Genomic DNA, 14,997 nt, shown 5'->3' on the forward strand with positions numbered 1-14,997 from the left:
GGAGGATGGGAAAGGCAGCGGAGCACAACAGACACTAGGATGGCAATTTGTAAATCAATGGATGTGTAACTGATGTGATTCTGCAATCTGTGTATGGGGTGAAGGTGGGAGTTCATAACCCACTTGAATCAAAGTGTCAAATATGATATGCCAAGAAATTTGTAACGTTTTGAACAACCCACAATAAAAAATTAAAAAAAAAAAGTCAAATGATATTATTAAGTTTCTTATAATAAACAACAATAGTCAAGCCCATTTCCACCATTTCCAGTACCTATTCTAAGGCAGTAAACTCTCACAGGATTTTTATTTTATTTTATCGAAGTACTCTATATATTATGTTTTGATTCCTGCATTTTGAATTTCCAGTTTGGGACAATATGTATTAATTTTCCAGCTCAGATGAAGATTTCACATTTTCTTCCCTCTACTCATTCAAACACCATCATCAGTGCATGCATCCTTTCTTTATATAATTGCTGAATTAGAATTTTGTCCACATATACTTCCAGTGCTTATGTTACTATTTCTATGTAAAAGCTATTCATAATAGAGCCATATTTTATAATATAACTAATTTCCTTTTTCAGAATAATTACTTTTAAGTTTATCTAGAATTTATAATTATCTGGTTTATTTTGGAAGTTTGGTTGTTATGTAGCATTTATACTTTAACTGCAAATGCTCTGTTGTTTGATTCATTTATCAATAAATTCACATATAGGATTTTTTTTCAACTTCACTCACTTATTTAGACACTGGAACATGGTACCTAACAATTCTGTTCAATATTCAAAGTAGTAGTCACTGACTTGGAAAAACCATTGAAGATTGATTATAAAATTCTAAGTAGTAACAGCAAATAACTTTGATTTATAATTTATTTAAAATGTTATATTTTTAACTTTCTATTTTAAAATAATTTTAGTCTTCAAAAAATTTGTGGAGAGCTGTGTATACCCTGGGTTGTCTTAATATTAACATACTACATAGTGAAATCTGCCAAACTAAAAAAATTAACATTAGTACAATGCTATTACCTAAATTTAAAATTCTATTTGTTTTTCAACAGTTTTTCCACTGATGTTTGTTTCCTGTTCCAGAATTTAATTTACTCATCATGCTTTCTTTGTCTCCTCAAATATTTGGTAGTACCTCAGTTTTGTCTTCTGTGTCCTTGATATTTTTGAAGAGTATTGGTTCAATATTTTGTAGAATACTCTAAATTTGAGAGTATCATCATGTATACCTCTCTTCAAAAAACAAACGTAACAAAAAAAATCCTTTCATAGTCAGAAAATGTAATACTAAATGATAGTATCTATTTCAAAGTCCACTTAAAATTCCCTCAAAACCACCAAAGAGTAGTTATAGTTGTTGTTTTTTATATGCAGGATTCAATCTAGTATGACCTAATTCATTTAGTTCATTTTATTATCATGTATCGTTAGTCTATAGAGCTTAGGTTAGTCTCCTCACCTTTTGATTATTTGTTGGTCTCATAACATTCACTAATTTTAGGGATCTGGGCCAGTTACATATGTGATATCCCAAACTCTACATTTCTGTTAATGTTTTCTAATTTCTAAATTCAGTTAAAATATGATATTAATGGAGATATCCTGTCCAGTAAATTAACATCAGAAGATGCAAAATATCACTTTAATCTCACTATTTACAATATTAAGTTACTTGGTTGTTATTTATTATATTTTTCTTAGCCTGTTTTCTGTTATAATAGCAAAATATTGGGTATTTTATAATTTAAAAAGAAAAAAAAATATTGCTTACATTTCTGGAGGCTGTCAAATCCAAGCTACATGTCACAACTTCTTGGTGGGTAGCCTTTGCAACGTCCCTAGACAGCATAGAGCATTACACTATGAAATAAAGTATGCAAATCAGAAAGAGCTTACTTTTATAACAAGGCCACTCCTGAGGTAACTCATTAATCCATTAATCTGTTAATACACGGATGAACTAATCCATTCATTACAGCAAGACCTGGTGACTCAATTTTTCCAATATAAGAAATTTGGGGGACACATTCAAACCATAGTATTCTCCACATTAAAAGTAAGTGTAATTATTAATTATCTGTGTGGTAAAATTTGGAAAGTGTGTGTCTTTATTCTTTTCTCTATCATCAGTTGTAAATTGGTGATTATAAAATGATCATATTCTAATTCTATTGTTTCTTCTATATTATCTGAATTCTTTAAGGGAAAAAATGAAAACTCCATTTATTTTCAAGTATCACTTAAATATTTTGTGTGGTCTTAAACTTAGACCAATTATTATTTCTTTTGATTATCAAACTTCTCCAAATTTGGCTGGTAAAAATCCCTTTGAGTAGAGACCTGTGTCATTTGACATGTCTCTATGTGAGGATTTATTATTTTTTTCTCTGCTACTATAAATTTTATTTTCTGTGCCTTCTAATGAGTTATTTTTGCTAAAATTATTTTGTTGTTTAGAGACCCAACATGATATTCTAAGATTATCTTGTACTTTTTACTCAACATGGACTCAGCAGGCTCTCAAAAATGTTCTGATTCCTTTTGTAGGAAATAGCATCCATGTTCTGAGACTAAAATTAGGTTATTAAGTATGTTCATAGTGAATTACTGTTATTGATTTGGAGGCCCATTTTTTTTAAATTTGAAAGATAAGTATATATCATTTTAAAATCATCAATTGACATTGACCAATTTAAATTTTTTTAGTATAGTCACATCCTTGCTTCTTTTCAATTTCCCCCTGTATCAGTGAGAACACTTCATTCCAAAAACATTATCTCCATTCTACCAGGCACTAACATAGCTTGGAATTCTATGTGAATGCCACCCCTACCAACACACCTACAGAGTAAAGTTCCAGAGTTGTTTCCTTTGTTCCTAAAATATTTCTCAGTTCGTGGGCTAACACCAAGTTGATTCTGCTTCTATGGGGCTTCCAGTCATGTTGTTTTGTCTTGGGGTGTGTTCAGTTTAATGGGTGCTTTTCCATGTTTTTTTTTTTAATTTTTATATTTTGAATAAATACAACATGCACATATTTTAGAAGTTAGTGATAAACAAAATATAATAACTGAAAACATTTTTGTTCTCCATGGAATCCTGCCCAGACTGTTTCTACTCAACTCTTTTCTTATTTGTTCATAGTATTTATTTCCTTTTTGCGTGTGTGTGAAAATAAACAGACAAACTCACATATGTTTATTTTACTTTCTTTTTTATGAGATGGCATTTTGAAATGATCTCTTTTTGCGCATTGTATTTTTCACTTAATGCATACAGTGGAGTTTAGTCCATAGCATTTTATAATAATCTTCCTCATTTGTATACAACTGTATGGCTCTTCATTGTACCGTAGATTTGTTTCAACATTTTAGTATTTCAGATACTAACTGCAATGAATCATCTTCTGCAAATATTGCTTTACAATTGTGAAGATATTTATTTTGAGATATCCTTTGAAAAGCTATTGCCAGGTCAAAAGGTTAATACATGGGTAGATTTTATAGTTACTGATACAGTCCTTAAAACAGAGACTATATTTTTATACTTTAACTATCAATATAAGAAATTTTTAAATTTCCCCATATTCTTGACAACTTTATAACTTTTTGTTGTAAGATTTTTCTGGTTGTGTTTTATTTCTTCTTGCTTAATCATGTAGTGATAAATAAGTTAACACTAATCATTAATTACATCAATTAGTAAATTAATTGGTAACGATAATTAGTAAACTATTAATAATTAGTAAATTAATTAATTTTTGCTTAAGTGTTTTCTCAACTTTATTAATACAAAACTAACAAAAATTCTATTGACAGCATAATATTTTCACATATACATGTGAATGATTACATAGAGCTAATGTAATAGATTCCCTCAGGTATTTATCCTTTTTTCTTTTGTAAAAATATGCTTTAAAATATGCTTTCTCAGTAAACTTCAAGTAAATACTACAGAATTATTAACTATGATCATCAGGTTAAACAAAAGATATCCAGTCAAAAGAGTCTCAACAAATTCAATCCTGCAATATGACCTCATTATTTGACCTTGAATCTATGGGATAACCTGCCATTATTAAATCTACATACATTTACATTTTCTCCATCTACAAAATTTACTCCTTTATTTTCACTACTTTTTTTAAGAATATATTTCCTCATAAAGTAGCAAAATATAAGCTTTTGTTTAAGACTGCAAGATATAAACTATTGAAAAGTAATTGTATTAACAAGACAATTAAATTAATTAATTAATTGATTTTCTATCGAGTATTTAACCCAGGAGTGCTTTAGGTTGAGCTTTACCTACAGTTCTTTTATTTATTTATTTATTTATTTTGAGACAGGATCTTGCTAAATTGCTGAAGGTTTTGTGGTCTTGCTATATTGCTGAGGCTGGCCTAAAATTTGTGATCCTCCTGCCTCAGCCACCTGAGTTGCTATGATTACCAGTATGCACCACTCACCTGGCTCAATTTAAATTATTTTTTATATCATCTAAGACACATTTGACAACCAAGGGAAATAATTTCTTCTGATGTTTCTGGATGTGTGTGTGTATGTGTGTGTGTGTGTGTGTGTGTGTGCAAAATATATTTAACTTCATTAATTGTCTCTTTTCTCAAAATGGATTTAGCACCTATCACACAAGAGGAGAACAATTTGGAAGAGTAAATTTAATATCTACAATAACATTACTGAGCATCTTCAATATGCCAATATTGTGATATGTGTTTTCATAATTGTCATTGTTATATTTACTTCTTATAACTACTTTGCAAAGTGGAATTACTAATTAGTTTTAGTTTGTAAAATCTGGTAGATCATATTACCTTTTTGACACAATTCTAATTTTTCTCTTTTATGTCCCAAACTAAGAACAGCTTGTACTTCTTAGCCACATTGACATAACATTTGGCCATTTTTCTTAAATAATCTAATTACTTTATGAAAAGTGAATAATAAAACATGAATTGTGAATAAATATTGGGGTCTCACCAAAACCATGGGAGGCCTAGGTTGGGCAAATAGCCAAAGTCAAGTTTGTTCTAAAATCCAAAGTTATGACTTTATGAACTATCTACATTAATAATGGCCTTGCCAAAATAGAAATTGACTTCCATTAAGACCATGGAAAATCAACACTTATCCAAAAATAAAAAAATAGATTTGACTGAAGGACAGGGTGGGGATAGTTAAATCCCAAAAATACAATCATAATTCTTCCCCTAGCTTTGGCGATATATGCACATTCAAACTCACTCTTCTATATATGCCTCACAACTTGCATTCTAACCCATTGAACATTACGCTATGTTGTAGTTTAGATATGAGGTATCCCCCCAAAGTGCACACGTGAGACAGTGCAAAAAAAGGTTAGAGGTGTAATGATTATTATTACACTAATAGTTATAATTAGTGTAATAATTACACTTATTAACTTAATAAGTGCATTAATCCACTGATAAGATTTAACTGGGTGGTAACTGGAGGAAGTTGGTAAGTGAGGTCATGATTTGGGGGTTTATATTATGTTCCTGGTCAGTGGAGCTCTCTCTCTCTGCTTCTTACTTGCTGTGTTCTGAGTGGCTTTCTTTTGTTGTTCTGCTTTATACCTGGGGCCCAGAGCAAGAGCTGGCTCTCTGTGGACTGAGACCTCTGAAACCATGAGGCACAAATAACTTTTTCATCCTCTAAAATTGTTCTTGTCAGCTCTTTAGGTCACAGTGACAAGAAAGCTGACTAAAATACTCTATCATTTTGTTTACTCCCTGACCCACTTTAGTTAGTGTAGAAATAATAACCATGTAGACATTCATCATCGAGCTAACAGGAAATGATGAAATAATAATTTTGATCTCCAAATAAAATTAACTTTGTGAATTTTAAGTATTTAAAATTTTAAGATTCTTAAACATCAATATGAGGCTTAAACTCTAGAATATTTACAAAGTTAGTTTTATTAATTCTAGACATATAATTCCCTGAAAAAGTTTTGGGGGAAATCCTGCTTAACCTAGCTATGAAGGAGCCAGTTTTATTAATTTATTTGCTCATATTCTGGGTTAAATTTATCATACATAGACTGCTGAGGGGAAACTGACAGGACGATTTTTCTTCAGTTAAAATTCTTTATTACCTTTCCCTAAAGATCAGCATCACTGTCCCCCATGTTATTAAAGACATTAATCTAAAAATACCTGAAATAATCCTAACAATCGACTTGCTAGTGTGATAGTTTTCTCAGCTGACTGATCATGTTAATTAGATTGGTGAACTACAGGAAATGTCCTCAGTTTTATTGTGATGCTCTGAATTTGACAGTCTGGGACCTTCATACAATCAATCAGCAATTGAGGGAAGATGGGTCATCTTTGGAACTAAAGTCAAAGGAACTAAAGTAAAACTGTTCAGGATACAGAATAAAATTTTCTCCCCCAAGGAGATGTTTAGATTCCTCCCTAACCATTCTTAGGAAGATTTTCAAAAACAATGCCATGTCATTAGAGCACTTAGTACATAAATTTTGTACACATTTTTCTACTATGTCATTTAGATTTGGAAAAAAAAATAAAGAAAAACTAGAACATAAATAGCAAATGAATGAGCTATGTTTTCCCTTTTGAGGTTTATGGAAAGTTACATTTAAAAAAATAGAGCTGTACAATCCATTTTATTATTACATGGTTTCACTGCATGTTGGTGGGAGAAAAAGCCCCCAATGCCTTAAAGGGTGATTCAAGGTGGAAAATAGATCGGGAAAAATCAGGAATTTAATTAATGTACATCAGAATACCAATGCTGCAATATAATATTGGTAAGATTAAGCAAGTGCCTGAAAGCAGGCTTGTATCAGTGAGGGAAGGTGGGTGTAGCATTTAAGAGGAATCAAAAGAGAAGTAAGATAAATATTTTTGATGAGTCTTCAATATATTTCCTAATATTTTAAAAGCTTCAAGGCTTACAAATATGGACTTTTCCACATAATCTGGTATAAAGTTTTTTTTTTTTAAAGGTATCACCATCCCCTGGATTTTGGTTGAAAAACTCCCCTAACTGGTCTTCTTGCTTCCACTTTGGTGGAAGCAATGGACATTTTACAGTTCAAAAGTCAGAGAGCTCTATCTAAAATGGGAAGAAAATAATGCCATTCCTCTGCTTGCCATTGTCACTTTGGGTAAAAGCCAAGTTCTTATAAGATGTGCTTGGCCTTTCTTGAGACTTGCCTCTCACCTGTCTGGCACATTATTTTCAGTTCTTGCCATGTTGGACTTTCTGCACTATCTTAAATGCCCCTACTCTTTTCTGCTGCATGAACTCTGCACACCCACTTTCAGACCTCACTAACTCCTTTTCTTTAAATGACAAGCTAAATTTACTTTCGGAGTGGCTCTCACCAACCACCTAATCTTGAAAAGTTACCTCTCTTTGTTTTTTCCTTAAGCGCCACGTTTTGTTCTTCATAAGGTTTAACACAGTTTACACTGTGTTTTGTATTAATTAGGATACAAGCGAAGCTGCTGCTAAAAACAAACAGTAACAAAAACTTGACCCCAAGACTGAATAGTTTACATGAGGTAGCATTTGGTTTCTCACTTTCAAAACAATCCAGAGGCAAATGGTCTGAGCCCGGGGCAGAAACTCTGCAGTCTGCATCACATGGTTTTTAATCTTTGAGTTCCAGACAGTTCCATTTTTCACTAATATCCTACTATCAGGCAATAGGAGGGAAAAAAAGAGGAGGCAACACATTTAATACTGGGCGCTGTGGGCACTACTTCCACTATTGGCCAAAACATAACTATGTTGTCACACCTAACTGAGAGAGAGACTGGGAAATTGAGCAGAGCCTGGTGGTCACATGCCAATCTCACTCCATGGCAGAAAAGAAGGGGAGAAAATGCCCTGGAGGACACACAGCAGCCTAGATAACGCTCATGTTTTAAGTGTTTGACGTTCATCTTCTCTACTCAATTGTGTAAGATCCATTAAAACAGAAAGCCCAACTGCTGGTTTTAACTTAGTCTCCGGTTCAGCATCTCACACAGAGAAACTCCTCAATAACTATTCTTTAATTAAATGAGTAAAATGAATTCAAAATCTTTACTCTGAAGTGGCTTAGCACATTCCTTTTTGTAGCCTTGTACGTATTTGGCATTATATAATCTATGTATTTGTTCTTTCTTCCTTACAAATTTGTAATCTCCAAAAGTGTGTATATCTTTACTATTTGGTATATATCTCTATATCTCTATCTATCTATCTATCTATCTATCTCTCCCTAGTATATAACATAAGTGGTCATTGAATAAACACATGTTGGATAAGCAAATTAACGTAAACACATAATCAGTTCTCTAATAGAAATTTTGACAAGGTCAAACATCTAGCAAATTCTGGAAATTCTTTCCTATCAGTGTTTCATTTTTCATTATCACTTCCCCTAAAGAGTGCTTTTTTGATAGCTTCCCAACACCTTTTGAAAATTTAATGCAGTGCATGCACTGTACATCTGTGTATGTTCTGTGGTCTTTTGGAGGACCACAAAGCATTGGAATATATAAGATTTTTGCCCATCAACTCTACCCCAAGGAATCAATTTCCATTCCCTTACGGATAATATAACCTCTGTTGAGAATGCTTTCTTTATCGAACAGCATGAGACTTACCATTTTAGTTCATTTTAAGGATAACAAGAGATGTCATTCGTGGATGCCATAGTTGGACCACATGAAATTAAATTAAATTAGCTTATGTAACATGAAAAAAAAAACATAGGTTTGAAAATGCAGTATGTGGTCTACAAATTTAGTCTACCTGTCACTTGTTCTTACACTTTTACCTATGGATATCTATAGCTACCGTTATTTAAGTCATTATAATTTGCTAGACATTGGGCTAACATTTCATGCACCTTCTCTGGTGGGAAGCCTTATTTGAGGAGGAAATTTGTTTGAAATGGGAGTTCAGTGTACTTCATGGTAATAGGGAAAAGCAAAGGAGCAATTGGGAGAGCTGGAAGGAGCAGAGAGATGCTGCACAGTATGGATATGGACATTAATGGCAGTTTATTATTAAAAATATTATTTCCAAGCATAACATAGTAATTTTATGGTAAGTTTCTTAATAGTAGATAGTATTGAGGTCCATAATTGCATTACCATATTGTAAGGTACCATATTGTAAGGTTTAATAAAGAGACTTTTCATGTCAGTGAAATTGCATCATCCTGATTTGTATCTTATTAGCTAATTATAAATCATTATTTTTCTCCATTATATTTTAGAATAGATTATTATTTATTGTGGCACATGACTGGGGTTAAATGTATCAATATCTTTATACTAGAATTCCAGTGTTTAGCTATGCTTTATTTATGGAACTTTTGTTTTTAAAATTTTCAATGATTCAAGCTGTTTGGTTGTGTCTCCTGCACGCATATTTGTAAAAAATATTTTAACAGATAACAGATAATGTAACATAATAAAAAAACACTAATATTTTAGGTTATGCATGAGGATGATATTTGAAGGACATCATTGGTGAACCACAAAATCAAACCAAATTTTGACAAAGGATGAGGAAAAAAATTGTTAGTCCAAGGAATAATAACCTGCTTATTAAAAAAAAATCAGTTATCAAAGCAACCTGAATACTTTGGAACAAAGCCAAAACTTTTTTTAAAAGTAATTTGCAAAATAAGTTAAAATTGTGAGCTTCTCATTATCAATTAAAAGTAGTGTATATTAAAAATGCTTCAAGATTTCCTGTGTTCCCATCTCTTCCTATGTTCATATCCCTTTTCTGACCTTGACAGTATTTATCATATTTAGGATTAAATATTTCTTTATTCCCCCAATCCATTTAATTGAACGATGAATTCCTGAGTGACAAAAATGATATTTTATTTAATATTTTCTGGAAGAATAAAACAATGTTGAAACACCATGTGGAAAAAAAAACAACATTTCATCTTCCTGAGATTAATAACACAGGTGGTAGTTCTTGTTGATCTACATTAATCACCCAATACTGGCCCCAGTGATTTGCATATTATTTTATAAATTAATTTAATATACAAGACTTGATTACCTATCACTTGATTTCCCAGGTTATACCTAACTAAAAACAGTACATCAAAGGAGTTAGACATGGATGGCAGAGCCACTAAAAAATGAGGAAGAGTAGAAAAGAAAAAAACAAACTAGAGTAAAAATAAAATGCATATGTTGTTGAAAATACAAAGTGAAAGACATTAAATGTACTGCATTCATTAAGACAAGGTTGAACAATATCTCACATAACATCTTTAAAAGCAAACATGTGATGCAAAATAAAATATTTTCATATAAAACTATGTTAAATTTACAGGTGGAAGTTAGTAAACTAATGAGCTCTAGGCACACGGAAAATCAGTTTCTTAAAACAGATTTTTTTATATATGATGCTAGATCAAAGATATTACTCTTTCAAGGATCTACTTTGATTTATTTCAACTTTTGAAGAAAGTTCACATGAAAAGTCTATGAAAAGTTCTTACAAGAACAAGAATTATAAAAAAAAGAACAAGAATTCTATTTGCCTTAGAAACTTCTCTGACACTAAAAACATCTTCCTTAAATTCTTTATGCTGAAGATGGATTATAATGATAAATAGAATGATACTGAATTTGTACTGAAGATTAGCTTTAAAAGATAAAAAAAAAAACCACAGGTGTAGTTAGTACCTAGATAAATTGTGCCTTCTCAGTTAATTAATTGAAATGGGTCAAGTAAGTGAATCCTTTATCCAAAAAGCTGAATATGGTATAAATTTATTCAGCCAAATCTTAGCACTCTATATTTTTGGCGTTTTGTTAGTTAGTTTGTTTGTTATTGGTACTTGGTATTGAATGCAAGGGTTGTTTAGGGACTGAGCAACATCGCTGGTCCATTTTATGTTTATTTTGAAGAGGTTATCAGTCAGTTTCTGAAGTTCTCAATAAATTGCTGAGGCTGGCCTAAAACTTGCAGCGCTCCTACCTTAGTTTCTTAGGTCACTAGGATTACAAGTATGTTTCCATGGACAGCTCTAAAATAAAGCCCAACTTTAAAACTCACGCATACATGTCAGAAATTTTTATGTATATATAAATATCATTTAAGTTTATATTTTAATTTTATTTGCTGAATTAGCCAATTTCTGAAGTTTCTGAACAACCTATAAATATATAATCATACTCATTTTCACTGCTTTTTGTGAAACATTCAACATCCTTTTCTGAATTACTCAGAGTTACTCCTCTGAACAGGTCTTAGGAAGGACATTAATGAAGACATTATTGAAGCATCCCAGCATTCTTTTGTGCTGCAAGCTCAGATATATCGTTTGAGGCTCTATATCAATAATCACTACCACCACCATCATGAAAGCAAAACCTACCTAAAGATTAAAGTCATATAACAGTATTGGAAATGGTGGAAAATACCTTGGAAATGATCTTCACTATCTTTCTTGCTTTGAAAAAAAAAAAAAAAGTGAAGTTGATGTTCAGATTAAGGAAATGATTTGTACCTGATCATATGTTGAAAAACAAACCATATACAATGAATACTTAATAAGTACTCTGTAAGAGAAAGACTTTTTAATGAATCATTCCATGTAGTCTTATGAATAATGTTATGAAATAAAATTTATTGCTATGTTTATTTTAAAATGAAACTTTTTTAAGTGTGGAAGATGCTTAGTGCTGGAAATGAAGTCCACAGCTTTCTGATACTTTATATGACATTTCATTGGATATCTAATTGTCTGTTTAGACAAACATGATAAGTTAAAATGCATTTTCTACAGAGGTTTATACTTAGTTTAAGAATAGTCGAACAATGCAAAGTCTTCAGCTAACAAATGTTATAGAATAAGAACTACTGTGAATAATTTGAGGGCCAATTTTGAGGTTAAAGATACCTGAAAGCCCCTCAAATACTCATCAAATAGATGAGTACTCATCTACTCCTATATACATAAAGTCAGTTAAATCATATTTCATTGAAACTTAGATGCACATTTTCCCTTATTTTTAACTTCATGAAATGAGGATGCTCTTTATAATTGAAAGCATTTTATACCTGTAGAGGTAGAGACACAGTTACTGGTAAAAATATGTACGTATGAAAATTTTGATCATATTAAGCATAATATTGCCAGACAATTGAAACACAATTTTTTTTTAGTTTAAAAAGTGTGTAAAGAACATTTGTAGAAAAAAAAATTAATTCTGGATGCTGTCCAAATGCCTTTCTTGACAAACTTTTGTGATACTAAGAGTATATCAGGTGTATTTCCATCCACTGCACAGAAATAAAACAAAAAAAAAAAATCAACAACTAAACTTGAAGAAGACTGTCAGTGGTACACTCATTAAAAAAATGCTATATCCAAAATCTCTTAGAAAACACAGACTTTAATCTTGTATGAAACCTTTTGATATTGTTAACTCTGAAAAATATTAATAATTTAAAAGTGTCAAACTGTGCATATTAAGAAGGTAGGAACTTCTCAATTTGTTGCATTTACAATTTCTTTTTTATGTATACACAAATATGATCTATGATAAAACATCAAAGTATAATAGATTTAGAACAGACTTACATATGCATAATAAAATTTTAAGTGACTTGAAATCAATATTTCATGGTTGAATCAACAGCCTTTTTTCTTAATGACACATAGAATAATGGAGTTTCTCAGATGGTGCTCTACAGATGTTAAGATATTCTACTATACAGTATGATGGTGACTTTTTTCTGCATTATATAAGACAGCAACTTTTTTTTAACATGGATACTATTAAATTCTTGATGAATAGCAATACAGTTATAACTGAAAAAGTTTTTAAGAGAAAATAACAACATTGACCAATCTTATAAAGATAATATTGAGTCAAAATGGTGGACACAAAAGCATGTGTGTTGATTCCACATAGCACATAATTAAAAGTATGATTTCTTTTTGGTAGCAAGAAAGAAGATGGAAAAGAATTACAAGCAGATGTTTTGTTTGCTGACAATTTTAGAAGGGTGGCTATGATAGTATTTGCTTTGTGATAATTCAATAGGGTGTCCATTTATGTTTTGTGTGCTTTCTATTTATGCAATATATTTCTAAATTTAAAGTACAAAATATTTGGGCTGGGGATGTGGCTCAAGCGGTAGCGCGCTTGCCTGGCATGTGTGTGGCCCAGGTTCGATCCTCAGCACCACATACAAACAAAGATGTTGTGTCTGCCGAAAACTGAAAAATAAATGTTGAAATTCTCTCTCTCTCTCTCTTTAAAAAAAGTACAAAACATTTGAATGTTCTAAACAGGGAAAAAAGTCATAATGAACACTAAAATTTATCTCGAAAAAAATCGAGCTAAATATCACACATTAGAGATATCCAAACAGATAACTAGTGAGATTTGACTTATCTAACATCATATAAGTTATCACTGATAGATATGGAATCTGTGGCTCTAGAATAATTAATTAAATAGTATTAGTTGATATGCAACAATTAGAAAGAAGTCAGAATATTTAGGACATTTACTATTTCAGAAAAAATGTGCAGAGACAATGATTACTGGTCCCCAAACTTCCTTTGCATGTGTGCAATTGTAGATGATATTGTTCAAACTGGGGCTTAGACTGGATTTCTCTATGCATCAGGTCTTCTCCACAAACCAAACCCAAACATTCATTAAGATACCATTTCCATATTTAGTTTAGATGCTGCTTCCTTCCTATGATCTCATCCCCCCTTTTTTCTTGACAGCTCTTAGGATATTAGAACATCTGCTTTTATGTATTTAACATTTATTTTTAGGTGCACTGTCAAGAACTGCCCCAAAGCAAGCCATTAGCAGCTATTTATTGAATAATTTACTCAAGATCACAGTGCTGATAAATGGTGAAGCTGGGATAATTGTATTGAGAAGGTAAGTAAGGAGCAGATGGAGCCATCAATTCATGATTTTGTAGGTCCCATACTATAAAATCAAGTGTCCTTGTGAATTATGCCAGAAACCCCAAACAACATAGATCGCTATAGTCAACACTCTTAATCTTATAAAAATATCAAAGTAAAAATTTCTGTAGTAGTTTCACCTGATTTATTAGCCATCCCAGGAACATCCTGATTCATAACATCTTCTCTAATTAAGAATGCACTGTTCCTTAGGAATTTTTTGTACCAATATTAAGTCATCAATATAATTAATTTTAGCTCTGATAATGATTTTATAGTCAACCTTTATTCAATTTTGACAATAAATAGGGACACTCACATAGCTACAAGGAAATATGAAAAATATATATTTCATTCCTTCTTATATAAAGTAATTTCTAGGTACCTTCTGAAATGGATGGAAAAGAAAACATTAATGAGAGAAAGTAGCTTGTGCAGCTTCCTTCTGCCTTGTTGAATTTCCTCTCACACAGTGACCTGTGACAGTGATGATGACATTTTTCAGTATTGCAGGTCACCAAGTCCTAACAGTTGTTGATTTTCCTGGCTGGACAAGCCTATTATATCAAAAGTATGAAAGTATCAATACACCTGCATGCACCATTTCTTTAATGAAAGAAGCCAATATCCTCTTGTCCTCCAGGGAGTCTGAGCTACTTGAATTTTATCACAGCTCTCCACTTCAGTAACTCTAGAGGTTCCCAATTAGCATGTTCAATTAAAACTTGGTTAAGTGCAGATTTTGCTGTACCCTAGCCACTTGAGCAATAGTGGCTGGGTTTCCTGTTCACTCATAATACTTATTCCACGATGCATTCTGATATTAGAATAAACAACAAAACTCTCAAAAAAACAGATAGCATTAGCAAAATTTACATTGTCACTACTGCTTTTTTTTCCTTTTTTATTGCAGTATCCTCTTATTCTGTCAAAAATATTATGAAGTTTTTAATGAGACAATGAAAGGAACAGTGTAAATTTAGCCTCA

Source organism: Marmota marmota, unplaced genomic scaffold, assembly GCF_001458135.2.
Source record: "Marmota marmota marmota unplaced genomic scaffold, marMar, whole genome shotgun sequence".
Taxonomy (NCBI): Eukaryota; Metazoa; Chordata; class Mammalia; order Rodentia; family Sciuridae; genus Marmota; species Marmota marmota.